This window comes from Oryctolagus cuniculus, chromosome 1 (assembly GCF_964237555.1).
Source record: "Oryctolagus cuniculus chromosome 1, mOryCun1.1, whole genome shotgun sequence".
Taxonomy (NCBI): Eukaryota; Metazoa; Chordata; class Mammalia; order Lagomorpha; family Leporidae; genus Oryctolagus; species Oryctolagus cuniculus.
Window position 1 is genome coordinate 137193198 of NC_091432.1, and position 15450 is coordinate 137208647.

Here is a 15450-nt window from a genome sequence, read left to right on the forward strand (position 1 = left end):
ACTACTCCACTTTGTGTAAGGAACCTGAATATCACGGGTTTTTATCTCTTCAGGGGTCCTGGAGCCAGTCCCCATGGCTACTGAGGCACCAAGGTACAGTCATTACTGGAGAGAGGGACTATTGCCCTTTCAGCATTTGCAAGCTTAATGCTCTCACGTCCCTCCATCTCTGTCCTTAGGCACATACCTCAAACACTTCGAATTAAGATGTCATCTGGCTTTTGCAGTGTTATCTGAAAGCATTACTATTGTCCCCACTGAGGAAGAATCAAGAGGGTCACCTTTCACTCTGCCTCCAACGAGGGTTCTCCAAGTGTAGGGAAGATGAGGACAGTCATCTCCCAGACCCACCTGTGTGATCGTTACCAATAGGCACTAGAAAGACCCTGAGACAGCACATCTCTGGGTGTCAGAAACCACAGCCAAGCTCTGGACTGTGCGCTCTCCTACTATCAAAGGGACACTTGTGGAGGTCTCAGAGAATAGCCTGGACTTTGAGGTCAACCTTGGGCAGCAGATAAACACAGGAGATTGTGCCGACCAGGCTGTCCTGACCTGATGCGGACCAGCCACACTGTCAAACGGAACCTGAAGGAGGGAGTGGGAATGAAAAGAGGGACAAGGGCGTAGAGAATGAGCCAAGACAACAAGGCTGATCAAGGCTCGTTTATTCCAGTGTCTCAGTGACATTTTATACATAACCAGCTGCAGCTCAAAGCAACACAGAAGTTAACAACACAGGCAAGCAACTTATCAGGCTTTCTGCAACACAATCATAACATAGTTAATTTTAGCGGAGTGTTCTTGTTTGATCCTTCTCCTAGAGCATGGGAATAGGTGACTTTTTTTCCTCCCAGGAATTCCACAAGCCAAGACTGGCCTTGACTTGTCTATGACTTGTTTATGGGCTGCCTACACTGACCTCTGTTTAGGAGCTGTGCCTGAGCAGGGTGCCACAGAGCACAATTATGGAATTCGGAGTCAGCCACAGTACATTTATCGACCACATGAATTTTGTTTCCCAGGTTAGCAGCAACAAAGTGTGGACCTCACACGCATCTCCCTGTCGCCTTCTGTCTCACCACCTCTCGACTGTCTCTGTCTGCTGTTTCACCTACATGTCCTCCGCTATTCACATTTGTGGCTTCTTAGTTCCGTGATTGATTAAAAAATGTCCCCCCAAATAAAAACTGCATGGGTCTGCTATTTGTTTGTTTAGTGCTTGTAGCTAATAGGGAAGGAGGTTTGTCTGTGACCAGCCCACCAGCTTACCCAAGTTCACAAGTGCATTCGTCAGCTCCTCACAAGTGGCTCAGCTCTTGCTCTACATCGGGGTCTCTGCCTGAATGTGCACAGTCAGCAGGTCTATGCATCAAGCCCCAGTGACATTCCGTGGGATTTGCTCAAGAACGGTAGGAGAACAAGCTCTTGCAGTGACCTGGGCTGGATTCTGAACCAGACAGAACTACCCATGGTTATTAAAGTACCTTAAACATGTGGATGGGGTGGAGGCAGAGGAAAAAGTGTGTTTATGCCAGATAAGAACAAGCAACCAAGGTTGGTTGAATCTTGGATTCAAGGTATTCATTGGCCAAGGGTCTGGGAGGGTCAAAGGATATTTCACCAATGTGTTACTGTACAGAGAAATGGAGATGAAGTATATTCTGTTCCACTCAGTGGCATGTCTAATGATAAATAGGAAACCTTAGCCCCTAATGTCTGATGAGTTTTTAAGATTATATTTTCCTGGCCGGCGCCGCAGCTCAATAGGCTAATCCTCCGCCTGCGGAGCCAGCACACCGGGTTCTAGTCCCAGTTGGGGCACCGGATTCTGTCCCAGTTTCTCCTCTTCCAGTCCAGCTCTCTGCTGTGGCCCGGGAAGGCAGTGGAGAATGGCCCAGGTCCTTGGGCCCTGCACCCCATGGGAGACCAGGAGAAGCACCTGGCTCCTGGCTTCAGATCAGTGCGGTGCACCGGCCGCAGCGGCCTTTGAGGAGTGAACCAACAGAAAAGGAAGACCTTTCTCTCTGTTTCTCTCTCTCACTATCCATTCTGCCTGTCCAAAAAAAAAAAAAAAAAAAAAAAAAAAAAAAAAAAAAAGATTACATTTTCCTTTTCCTGAGCAGAATCTGACCTAAGATTCAACACAGAGAGGAAACAGTACATTTTATCCTTACCAATGAGAAAATGCAGCACGTTTGTGGATTTTCAACACACTTCTATTTGGCAGGTTGGAACTGAGAGTCATGCTTGCTTTGGCTCTTGGAGCTGATGATTTTCTGTACAGCCTTCATGCTGATTAGGGTTATACTCATCAAATACCACTCCAAAGACTCTAGCACTGTAGGGAAAATTGAGGAAATCAACTCACCGGCGATGTAGATACTCAGACACATCCACAATGGGAAACTCTTTCTCTTGGGTTGATAGAGACCACTTTTTACAATAGTGATCAATATAACATAATCACTGTGTATTGATTTTTTTTCTTGAAGAAGCAGTACTTAGACAAATCCTGGACAACCCCAGTCTGGTTACAGATTTTTAGAATGGGAGTGGGCTAACCGCGACAAATGCCAGACGTGGTGCTGCTGGTGAGAGGTAGGAAATGCCACCATGTGGCCTGGGAGCAGCAAGTGCTAATACAGATGACCCTCGATGTATGATAGCTCCACGTACAACTTTTCCACTTCATGAAGGGTAGCAATGTGGTCTGATGTTCTCTCCTGAGAACCAATGAGTAGTTACAGTCCTTAAGAGGTTTTAATAATTATTAATGAATTAACAAGTTATTAGAGTTTTAGATTATTGATGAAACGCCTTTTAATTCTAATTCATATGGTCTCTGTCCAAGTTTCTAAAAATAAGAAACCTGGAATGAATTTTCACATATGATTATGCTTTAAATTGCATTGAGGAGGTGCAGTAGTTAAGATGCTAATGCCTGCATCCCACACTGGAGTGCCTGGGTTCAAATTCCAGCTCTGATCCAATTCCCACTTCCTGCTAATGCACACCCTGCAAGGCAGTAGGTGATGATTCAAGTATCGGGGTCCCTGCATGCCTGAGGCAGATCTGGATTGAGTTTCTGGCTCTTGGGCATATGGGAAGTGAACCAGCCCATGGGGGGTCTCACTCTTTCCATCTGTCTCTCTACCTGTGAAATAAAACTAATAAATATGTAAAAATAAAATGGTATTAGCCAAATCCCATAGCTTCTTTTTTTTTTAAGGTTATTTATTTACTTGAAAGTCAGAGTTACAGAGAGGGAGAGGGAGAGAAAAAGAGAGATCTTTCATCCACTTGTTCACTCCCCAAATGCCCACAACTGAAGATAGGCCAGGCTGAAGCCAGGAGCCAGGAGCTTCTTCCAGGCAGAACTGGGCCAAGCTGAAGCCAGGAGCCTGGAACTCCATCTGGGTCTCCCACATAGGTGGCAGGGGTCCATGCACTTGGACCATCTTTTTATTTAAGATTTATTTATTTTACTTGAAAGGCAGAGAAAGGGAAGGAGAGGAAGACGGACAGGGAGAGAGGAATCTTCCATCCACTGGTTCACCCCTCAAATGGCAGCAACAGCCAGAGCTCAGCTGATTTGAAGCCAGGAGCCAGGAGCCAGGAGCCAGGAACTTCTTCCTGATTTCCCTTATGAGTGCAGGGGCCAAGTACTTGGACCATCTTGGACCATCTTCCGCTGCTTTCCCAGGTGCATTAGCAGGGGGCTGGATCAGAAGTGGAACAGCCAGGTCTCAAAGTGGTGCCCATATGGGATGTGCACTGCAGGCAGCAGCTTTACTCACTACACCACAGCACCGCTGCACCTCTGAACCAAGTTCACTGCCTTTCCAGGAGCAAGAACAGGCAGCTGGATCAGAAGCAGAGTAGCCAGAACTGAAACTGGCACTCTGATCGGGGATGCTAGCATCCCAGGAGGCAGCTTTACCTGCTGCACCACAATGCTGGCCCCGAATTCTGCCTATTTAACTTTAATGTCATCTTAAAAACATCTTTACAGAAACATCTAGAGGAATGTCTGATCAACTATCTGGGTATGTTGGCCAGTCAACACATAAAGTTAACACCACAGGGACCACGTGAAAGTGACACATTTCAGGAAGGAGGGTCGTCCATCCCAGCCTGGAGGGATGTGCATTGCTGTGATGCAGGGAAGCCTAGAAAATTGTACCGGACCATGTGGTGCAGGTCCTGAAGAACAAGGCAGGGGGTTCTGGGATTATGCTAAGAGCAACATGACGAGAACTTCTAGAGGAAGGTGTTAAGGGTCAGGGGCTTGTTCTAGAAATATCTTCCAGTTCTATGTGCCAGGTTGAGAATGGGGTACCCTGAGGGAAACAGTTTGCCTTCCTGGGTAGCCATCTCCAGACGCTAGCTGCAATGGGGAAGGAATGATCTTCAGCGCACACAGGAGTCCTTCCCGTAAGCTTTTACTCCTGGAGGATCCTTCACCGTCTCTGATGGCCTAACTGCCACGTTTGAACATTTACATTACACATACAAGGGGGCTCTCATCAGTCCGTGGGAAATAGAATTGAAAGATAAATTTATTTGGGTGCAAAGGGATTTTAAAATCCACGCGTGTGTTTTTCATAATACGTAGTTTTCATGAACTTTGGGAAGGCCCCCATATATCTTTTGTACATTAAATGGTACTAAAAGCTTCCTGCCACTGCAGACCCTGGGGTGGGGGGGCAATTGGTGATGACTCAAGTAGCTGGGACCCTGCCACTCCCGTGGGACACTCAGCTGGAGGCTGCTGCTCACATCTTTAGCCTAGCTCAGGCCCAGGCATTATTAGCGTTTGGGGAGTAAACCAGTTGATGGGAGCGTGTGCTTTCTCTCTCTGTCTCTTTGCCTCTCATAAATAAATAAAATAAATAAACAAACAAAAATTTACCAAAAAGAAAAAAAAAAAAGGCAGAGTCTGGGATAATTGACTCCCAGCTCTCACAAAAGGCACTCATCTTAGGGACAAGCGGCCAAACCTTAAATATTTCTCAGGCTTCCCTTCAAAGGACCGCAAAGTGACCATTGACGACACCCCTGGAAGGGCGCCCATCTGTGTGTGCAGAGGCCCTCCTGGGAAGAGCTCTCCAACCCACGCCTCCTTTCCTTTCTGTATCTGGGGCCCAGCGGATTTCTAAGAGGCTTCTATTTCCAGCTTCTATTACAAAGTACATCTTGAGAGGCCTGACTGGCAGGGAGGCCCTTGAGAGAACAAAGCAAGGCTGGTGAGCAGGTGAGGGCTCTGGGGCACGTGCCCCAGGCTCCCAGGCACACTGTCTAAGCTGCGGGCTGCTGGCTCCACGCGGCAGTGCGGGTGGCAGCGGCGGCTGGTCTCCGCTGAGAACACCACATGCCACGGAAAGACGGACTTCCTGGATTTGTGTCTGTTCCTCCTGCTTTTTCTCCTCTGGATACGTTCAGGTATAGTTACAGCACCAAGACAGCACCGCGACCTGTGATGGCAGTGCCATCTCTCTCACCTGAGAAGCCTCTTCCACTGTGTGTCCTGTCCCACACTTGCCAGAAAGGTCAGGCTCGATGTCACACTGTTGCTAGGAGTCATGCTTGGTCCTCCAAGTCCTCCAAAAGGCATGAGAGAAAGATGACTCAGCCACAGGGAAGGGGCAAGAAGCAGGCCTGTGATACCTGGGGCCTCCAAGCTTTCCAGGAAAGCCAACGATGGTATCTCTGGATTTCTTCTCTTTTTCCAATCGTATTTTTTACTTATTTGAAAGGCAGAGGGATAGAGACAGTGACAGAACCAGGAAGACAGGCAGAGAGAGAAATCTCCCATCTGCTAGTTCACTCCCCAAATGCCCTCAAGAGCTGGAGTCTGGTGAGGCCAAAGCTAGGAGCCAAGAACTCCACCTGGGTCTCCTACGGGGGTGGTAGGAATCCAAGTACTTGAGCCCTCATCACCACCTCCCAGGGTCTGTGTTAGCAAGAGCTGGATGGGAAGCTGTGTTGGGGTGTCCTGGTCCCTCATTATTCCAAGTTCTCGTCTCCAAGTAAGAGAGCAATTCAAAGCAGAGACATAGATAAAAGTGAAAGAATGGGAGTAGGATTTATTTGAAGTGACAGAGGTAATATACATGCAGATGTGACTGTAGGTCCCCTGAGAAGAACTGCAAGCCATGAGGAGAGGCACCTGCAGCCCAGTTTAGCTGGCCCCTTTATTGGATAAGGGGTGGTGCTCTAATTGAATATACAAATGAGGTGGCGTTTGGGTGGGGTTTAGTATGTGTGATGATTTCTGGGGGAGTTTAACGGCACCTCCATGTGGAGTTCAGCTTATACGTGCTCATCATGGCGTCTTCTTCGTGACGGAGGAGGCTCAGGCACATCACAGGAAAGTGGATGTGTTGAGTTGGCATGGAGGGTCGGGTCAGGGTGCAGAGCTAAGGCACAGGGACTGCGGGAAACCTAGCTCACATCACAACCAGGTACTCCAATATGGGATGTGGGCGACCCAAGCAGTGTCTTAACCATTACCCCAAATGCCTGCACCAGGACAGTCCTTAAACTCAGGAGTCTGTCCTTTATGGGCAGGCATTTTTCTAGAAGTGTTAACTATGTAGGTGAGAAATTGAGGCGTCAGAATTTTCTCTTTTCCAAGACATAAGCAAAAAGATAATTGAAATGAAAGAGAGAGATAAGCTCACATCCTTTGCCTATCTCACTGTGGGTCTAATGGAAACAAATGTATGTGCTCATTTCCTGCAGATCTACTTGCTGTAGAAATCTGCTATTGTGGAGTAAGATCCAGTAGGGGTGGCAGAGCTGTTCCCAAGGGCAGAGCGACCTTGACGCCATGTGGAAGGCACAGGTGTTCCTCCAGTGGCAGTTGCCACACTCCTTGGGCTTAGGTGCCCTACTCTGCCTTGTGTTCCTTCTGTATCTGCACTCAGCTAGTGCCTCAGTGTTGGGAGGCAGAAGAGGAGGCCAATCCAAGGCCAGCACAGCCTCTGTGTGACACAAGCCGCAGGCACTGTCAAAGCAGACGTTGTGCCAGACATTCAAGCAAGTCAGAAGACCTTACTCACGGCTTTTTGTATGTGAGCAAAGCCACTGGGGTCCACAGTCACGCAGGGGTGGATAGAGGGTTACTAATACAACAGGTGGAATAAGGACCGCAGTCTGCTTCACAGTGGTCCCTCCATCCTGCAGTCATTGCCGGCTCCTATTTCCTTGGTTCCTGAAGGAAGTAGTGCTTAGACGGCCTCAGCAACTGGTGCGATTCCCCACAGGTCCTCTGAAGAAGAGGTAAAAGTTGCTATGCTAGAAAGTTTCAGAGAACCTCCCTTACCACTGACAAAAAAAAAAAAAAAAAAAAGCTGGATGGCGCCGCAGCTCACTAGGCTAATCCTCCGCCTTGCGGCACCAGCACACCGGGTTCTAGTCCAGGTCGGGGCGCCGGATTCTGTCCCGGTTGCCCCTCTTCCAGGCCAGCCCTCTGCTGTGGCCCAGGAGTGCAGTGGAGGATGGCCCAGGTCCTTGGGCCCTGCACCCCATGGGAGACCAGGATAAGTACCTGGCTCCTGCCTTTGATCAGCGCGGTGCGCCGGCCGCGCCGGCCATTGGAGGGTGAACCAACGGCAAAGGAAGACCTTTCTCTCTGTCTGTCTCTCTCTCTCACTGTCCACTCTGCCTGTCAAAAAAAAAAAAAAAAAAAGCCAAAAGCAGTACCAAACAGGTGAGGGGATTTCAGAGGACGTTGGCGATGTCAGCGGCCAGGTTGCCAGGATGCCCATCCTGCTTAACCTCCAGCTTGTCCACTCTACAAGTGGATCAGATACAGGATCAAGACTCACGCATAACTGAAGCTGCCCTTCCAGATGTAGGCTTTGTGGGGGAGCAAATCAAGATGCTTCCATCACCTGGAATGCAGCTAGAGTAAGGACATTTTTATTCTTAACCCCCAATAACGGAAAGCAATGGTGGGGGGGGGGATAAAAACATGGGGTGTCAACAGAACTCGTGGTCCACCTTGCCAGGAAGAGGAGAGGCCTATGCTGAGTTGCAGGCCTTGGCTAAATGTCAGGGACCAGGAAGGATGGGTGTCATGGAGGAAGCAGGGTGACAGGGAGAGCATGCCCTGGGAGGAGAGGGTTTCACTACCGACACTGTTCACAACAGTCAGACCATGCGGTAACGCAGTCAGCCTTTCAATAAAAGTCATTATTTTTTCATTCTCTACTGAAATGTGCCTCCCTGTCACCTGCACCCACGGCAGAACATTTTCGTCCTACCCTTGCTATATCCCCACAGGTAAGTTTGTGCAGGATAAACGTGGGTGGTCCCATACTTTGGGCATATTTGGGGTTTGGCTCACCAAAGACAAACAAACAAAAAGGAAAGGAAAGGATAAACAGTGCCTCTGCCACGCTCCACAGCGGACGTGGCTGTCAAGAACGTGGTGGGGGCCAGCACTGTGGCATGGTGGGTAAAGCCACCGCCTGGTGCGCCGGTTCGAGTCCCGGCTGCTCCACTTCCCATCCTGCTCTCTGCTGTGGCCTGGGAAAGCAGTAGAAGATGGCCCAAGTCCTTGGGCCCCTGCACCTGCGTGAGAGACCTGGAAGAAGCTCCAGGCTCCTGGCTTCGGATCAGCTCAGCTCTGGCCGTTGTGGCCAATTGGGGAGTGAACCAGCGGATGGAAGACCTCTCTCTCTCTCTCTCTCTCCCTCCCTCTCTCCCTCTCTCTCTTCCTTTCCTTCTCTGTGTAACTCTTTCAAATAAATAAATAAATCTTAAAAAAAAAAAAAAGAACATGGTGGACAAGACCATCCACACACAGAAGCCAGACGCGTGGTTAAGGCAGCAAGGGTGGCACTGTCCATCTGAGCACACTGAGCTGTGGCTCAAGCTGAGACAGGATCATGACAAAACTAGAGGGAGAGAACGGACTTTGAGAGGAGGTCCGGAGGGGGCGCAGTCCCCACTGAGATGAGAGTCTCTCTCACTACAGGGATGGATGAACGTAGAAGCTTTCTGTAAAAATTTTCTTCTGTTTTATCTATGTTTAGGGATGCATCAAATGTTGCTCGCTTATGTTATTCTTTGTGGGTTTTTTTTTTCTTTTTCTCTTTTTTTTTTTTTGTTTTTGTGGGTCTTTTTTTGTATCACTTGTTTTTTTTTTAAGATATTATTTATTTATTTATTTATTTGAGAGACAGAGTTACAGAGAAGGAGAGACAGACAAAGGATCTTCCATCCACTGGTGCACTCCCCAAATGGCTGCAGTGGTAGGAGCTGGGGCAGTCTGAAGCCAGAAGCTTAGTCTGCATCTCCCATGTGGGTGCAGGGGCCCAAGCACTTGGGTGATCTTCCATTGCTTTCTCAGGCCATAATCAGAGAGCTGGATCAGAAGTGGAGCAGCCAGGACATGAACCGGCACCCATATGGGATGCTGGTGCTGCAGACGGTGGTGGAGGTTTAGCCTAATACATCACAGCACCAGCCCCTCACTTGTATTTTTTCATTTGAAGAAAAGTAATGTTTTAAAGCATATTCCCAAAAATGTAATAATGTGAAAGTAGATTACAAAAGTACATATTATGATACTATACAGTTATACTTAGAAAAAAGATTGGGAAGAAATATATTTAAATTTCTTTAGCTATTTCTAAGAATTGAGGTGAGAGATGATTTTTTGATATTTTGAGTTTTTAAAATTAATATATATTGCCTTTGTTTTAGTCAGGGTTCTCCAGAGAAACAGAACCAATATGAGGTAAGCATACATAGAAAGAGATTTATTGTAAGGAATTAGCTCATGCAACATTGCAGGCTGAAAAGTCTAAGCTGGAGACCAGGAGACCCGACAGGACTTCAGTAAACATGCCAGACACCCTCCCACCTTTGTTTTATGTGGAGAGAACTTGACATCAGAAGTGATGAGGTAGAATGGTTTGGGATCCAAGAAATCATTGCCCTAATTACAATAGCTTCTGTTCATGCAGGGCCCCAGGAGAGCTTGCTACAGTACCAGGTGCTTGTCCAGATGTGAGGAGGAGGAACTAAGCCTCTTTAGAGATGGGGAAGCATTAGAACCAATATACAGGAAGACAAAAGATGGCACTCAAGTTTTACTCAGGAACCAAACAGAAAACCGAAGATGGCTGCTGGGATGCTGAGAGCCTGTTTCAGGCCTGGTGCTCCACCTCCTTGCCTCTCCTGGATGCCAGACAAGAGCAGGTGGAATTTTTCTTTTTAATCAAGGCATGCTTCTCAGAACACACACATACAAAACTGCAATGTATTTTACATAGCCTTGAATGGGGCTTGAAATCTTTATTCCCCAGCTATTCAACACAAAGTTGATCACGGAGGTGCAGAAATGTGAGATCAAGATGTGTCATATGAAGGGATGATTTACACATCCTGGGGCTAATGTCTTACAGAAGGGCTGCCCCCATCCCAAAAAGAACTCCCTGGTATGTTGTCTTCCAGGGCAGGCTGGGGAGGCTATCTTTCGCAAAATTCACATTTTTACACGTTGATTAAATATAATCATTTACTAGATCTTGCAAGACCACTGCTTTCTTTCATGTAGGGACTCTGGGGGATTTTGCAAATTCAGAATTAAATTAAAGCAATCTCTCACCAGATGTCCTGCTGTTGTGTCTGGTCTAAGTGAAATTATAAGGAGTGCTGACGCGTTTTACACACTGCTGCAAGATGGGCTCAACAGTTTTTATTCAGCCAGATAAATGCTGAGATTCCCAGGCTAATGGCAAAGTCAGTATTTCTTCTAGAACACATCCTAATTCCTGCCCCCTTCCTTTACAAAACCTTTTTTGTAACCAGGGGGAGGTTTTCACTCGTAGTTGGTGGGATGTCCGTCCTACTGCGCATATACCTCCGGGTTTAGTAGCTATATACTTAACTTCCACTCCAACTTACCTTGTGGTCACAGCCTGCCATCTTCCTGAATGCCAGCACAGCATGGAAAATCCCCTGGATTGAGAAAGAGCCATGAGAGTGAAGAAGAGGAAAGAAGCGCCACAGAAAAACAGAAGGGTTTATTAGGGCAAGTTATCTATGGGATTCCACACCAGGCAAATTGGGCAAAGCTACAAGGTGTTTTTTTTTCTGTGCAGAAAAAAGGCAAAGGAGACAAGATTTTATGCATTTATAAATTAAAAGTATAAAAAGCCAGGATAGGGGTCAGCGCTGTGGTATATAGTAGGCCAAGCCTCCACCTGAGGCACTGGCATCCCGTATGAGCACCGGTTCAAGTCCTGACTACCCCTCTTCCAATCCAGCTCTCTAATGGCTGGGGAAAGCGCTAGAAAATGACCCAAGTCCTTGGGCTCCTGCACCCACGTGGGAGACCCAGAGGAAGCTCCTGGCTCCTGGCTTTAGATTGGAAGATGGAAGACCTCACTCTCTGTATCTCCCTCTCTCTGTAATTTTGCCACTCAAATAAATAAATCTTTTTTTTTCTTATAGATCTATTTAGTTATTTGAAATGCAAAGTTACAGAGAGGCAGAGGCAGAGAGACAGAGAGAGTGAGAGAGGTCTTCCATCCACTGGTTCACTCCCTAAATGGCTGCAACGGCTGGAGTTAAGCTAATCCAAAGCCAGAAGCCAGGATCTTCTTTCAGATCTCCCATGTGGGAACAGGGGCCCAAGAACTTGGGCCATCTTCCACTGCTTTCCCAGGCCATAGCAGCGAGCCGGATCAGAAGTGGAGCAGCCAGGACTCGAACCGGCACCCATATAGATGCTGGCACTGCAGGCGGCAGCTTTACCTGCTACGCCACAGTGCCAGCCCCATGATTATTCAATTTTACTTGATACACTTGGATACAACTTCAGTGTGACCACTTTAAAAATCACATTTTAAAGTTTTAAAATTTAATTTTAACCAGGATCTTTAACAGGTGATTCAGTAATAAAAGTCATAAAGATTTAGAAAGATACTTGAAATACAGAAATGTCATATAACTTGAATCAACTAGTTTCCTAAATATAAACCATCCCATATCATCAAATTTTAATATTTACTTTAACGATTGTTGGGAGCCACTGTGCTGGTTTCCCTGTATAGGCCTTTGTTTAGACTAACCTTCAACTGTGTTCCTGTAAGGAGGATTCACTAGAAAATTCCATTTGTACAGCTCACTGATATGGTTAGCGCTTGGCCATCTGGCTTCAGTGCTCTCTTTCTTGTACCTTGATAAGCACATCTGGTAGCTGTAAGACCTTGCTGTAACTCCCTTTGTCAAATTGATACTGATTCCTGTGAAATTATTCCTTTGATCTATGTTGTGAGATGACCCCTGCTTACCCTCGACTGTTACAATCCTCGCCTTGTACTATGTAAGCTACCTCCTTCTCCAGTAAAGTGAGACCTTGATCAGAGTACTGTCTTGGTCTCCCTTCTCGTGTCTGGTTTGTCTCTCCATTCAGGTCTGCCCTCCTCATGTCCTGGTTGATTACCCCGCAGGCCGGGGCAACAATGAAAGATGAACTATTTCAAGTCATTGATCACTGTAAATGTATACAGGAAATCTTTGTAATTTTACCTTGAGGCTAGTTTTCCTTCTGGTTGTATGAATCTCTTAAGTCATTAAAACACATATGTACCTGGGCACACATTTGCACAGACCAGCACACACACACACACACACACACACACACACACTTGGAGCATGCCAAGTGCAGGACAATGGAAATGGGATACATCATTTCACCAGCTCCTCTATCCAGACAACACCAGTGCAAAGCCAATTCAGAAATGCATGGGAAGTTCCCTAAAGACAATCTTTGACCATCAATGTTTTTAGTTTCTGTAGGCGATTACTTCCAAAATTCAAACTTCCAAATAACAATATACTTACTGAGCTTTGTTTATCAATTTTGATTTTTTTTTCTGAGCGACTTTCCATTATCAGATAAAGGAGCTGTTAATTTAGACTACTTTTCCTCTTCCTTCTAGTTTGTTATGGTTACATTACAGTCCATTTTCCTAGAATGAACTAGCTTATATATATATAAATTCTTATTTATTTATTTGAAAGGCAGAGAGACAGAAATCTATCTTTTTAAATCTAAAATGCCTGCAGCAGATGGGGCAGTGCCAGGTGGGTGGCAAGAGCCCACAGCCATCACCTGCTGCCTCCCAGGTGACCATTAGCAGGAGGTGGAATCCAGTGCAAAGCCAGACTGGAACCCAAGGCTTCAAGTAGTATGTTTAGGTGCAGTAATTGCCCTATCGAAATGCTAAATGAGGGTCTCACCATTCCCACCTCCTTTCTTGAAACTTTCTCCAGCACCTTCGCAGCCTAGCCTAAGTCTTCCCAGCAAAGCATGCATTAAAAAAAAATTAAAAAAAATAAAAAAAAACCAACATACTGCTTTCTCCACCCTCCATTTTACAGCTCATATCATTTACTTTTCATAAAGTCCACCCATTGTCAGTGTACAATGCCACAATCCAGCTTTAGAAACTTCCCATCAGCCTAGGATACCTTTAGGTATTTTTATATAGTCAAGGTAAATACAATTTAGTCCAGTTTTCTAAGCATATTTGAATGTTCTGGGTTTCATCTGCTAAGATGACTGAATACGAATTGCATACCATCAGAGATCTATTAATGCCTTACTTGGAACGTGGCCAGAATAGAAACAAAGGCAGAGATTAACCACAAAGCACTCAAATACCGATCAACGCAGCGAATTATACCTCATCAGCTGCAGCCCGTCAGCCCTCGATGACGGGTTTTATGATGGACGCCGAGGACCCGCTGTTGGCTAAATTCTGAGAACAGCAGTGAGGGCTGCAGCACCGGCAACGGAGCTCAGAATGAAGCTCCGGTCATTTCCTCTCCCACCCACCCTCACTTCCTTTCGGTCTCCCTCCCTCTTCCCTTCTTTCTTCCTCCTAATATCGCCAATGCTCTTTTATTCAGACCCCCGTATGTCCGAGCAGAGGCCCACGGGTGCTTTGTGGATTTATTTCTGTACATGCAGCGCTAGGCACTCCCGGCGCGCGGCTTCCCAGACGAGCAGCCTCCACCCGGCCGGCCCTGAGCTCCGGCCCGGCGCTCCCGCCCCTGCACAGGTGCACCCGGTGTGCGGGTCAGCCGCGCGCAGTGCGCAGCTGCGAGGGTGCGCGCGTCTGGGCATCTTCTGCTCCTGGAGTCTGCTCCGGTGTCACCCTAGGGAGAGGCCCTGTGGAGTTTCTGCAGCAGATCCCCGTCCCCAGGCCAGGCCCCCCGAGATTCCCCGCTCCCTTGGCCCCGGGTCCGACCCATGGAGCCAGGCGCTGGTCCACCTCCGTTCCTCGGCTAGCTCTCTCCGCCTCCCAGTCCCGGGGTCTCAACCCGGCCTCCACCTCCCCCCGGGGAGACCCCGCCCATCGTCACCTGGGTGTTTTGGCTCCCGCCCCTCCCAGTCGCCAGTATCAGCCCAGTCGTCTTCTCGGTGGCCCTCGCCTCCTCTGGCACCCTCCCCGACAACGGAAAAAGAAGTCGCCGATAGGAGACACCACCACCACCACCACCACCACCCCCAGGAGCGAGTGCGACGCGGCGGTTTCCCACCCTCGGCTACCTGCTACCACGTCTCTCCTATCCCCGCCCCGCCCCCACCCTGCAGCCCCTGCAGGCCCCACCCCCGCTCTCCTCCAGACCCGAAGCCGCTGGCAGCCTGCGGGGATCTTGCGGCTCCACCCGCGCCCCACCAGGCGGTCTCTCTGCCGTGCCTTTTTCCGTCCTCCCGGTTCCGCCTCGTCCTCCTCTCTCGCGCCTAGCCTGGCCATCCCGTCTGGCCGCACTCTCCCGGGACCGGCGGAGGCCAGCCCCCATCAGGCGCTTCATCTCAGCACCTGGCCCTTCTTGGGTGGTCCAGACGCCCTCTTGGGCGCCCTCTTGCCTAGGTTAGCTGCTCCGGCTCAGCCACCTTCGCTGTGAGCCTCCTGGCCCACCCCAACCTGGACGTCTGGAACCTCACCTGCGCCTGCGCCGCCTGCCCGGGTCCTTGTCCTTGCCCTTGTCCTTGCTGGTGCCCAGAACGAGTCCTCTGGTCATCCCTGAGCCCACTCTTTTCCTTCGCCTCACACCCTGTCCACCGGCCTCTCGTCTCAAGATAGTTGGAGGTTTGTACTACGCCAGCCCTCCAGGACCCAGTGTCTGTTTAAATAACAAGCGAACAGCCTGCTCTGCTCCCGACCCGCCTCACTAAGTAAAACCACATCTGTGAAGCCCCCTCTGGCCCAGACCTTTCTGCCTTAACTCAAGGCTCCTGAGCTCCACCCTTGGGCCTTTGCCCTGCTGGGACCTGTGTTGGTCAGCTTGGGCTGCCATGACAGAATCCCACAGGTTGCACGGCTTAAACGAAAGAAACGTGCTTCTCGCAGGCAGTGCGGCAGGCTGGAAGACCCAGGTCAAAGTGTAGATGAATTCTGCAGCCTCGGACAG

The 15450-nt window shown here is 48.5% G+C and overlaps 1 long non-coding RNA gene across 3 annotated transcripts; it reads right to left on the minus strand.

Moving 5' to 3' along the window:
• Positions 1-627: 627 nt before the first annotated feature.
• Positions 628-14586, minus strand: LOC103348645 (uncharacterized). 3 transcript variants are annotated; one of them, XR_011385131.1, is made up of 5 exons: positions 14398-14586; positions 10927-10980; positions 5505-5604; positions 2178-2341; positions 628-2056 (listed from the first exon to the last, which is right to left on the minus strand). It is a non-coding gene; the product is annotated as an uncharacterized lncRNA (long non-coding RNA). The 3 variants fall into 3 exon arrangements; XR_011385127.1 differs by lacking the exon at positions 14398-14586 and adding an exon at positions 13716-14371; XR_007920165.2 differs by lacking the exons at positions 5505-5604; positions 14398-14586 and adding an exon at positions 13716-14370.
• Positions 14587-15450: the final 864 nt, after the last annotated feature.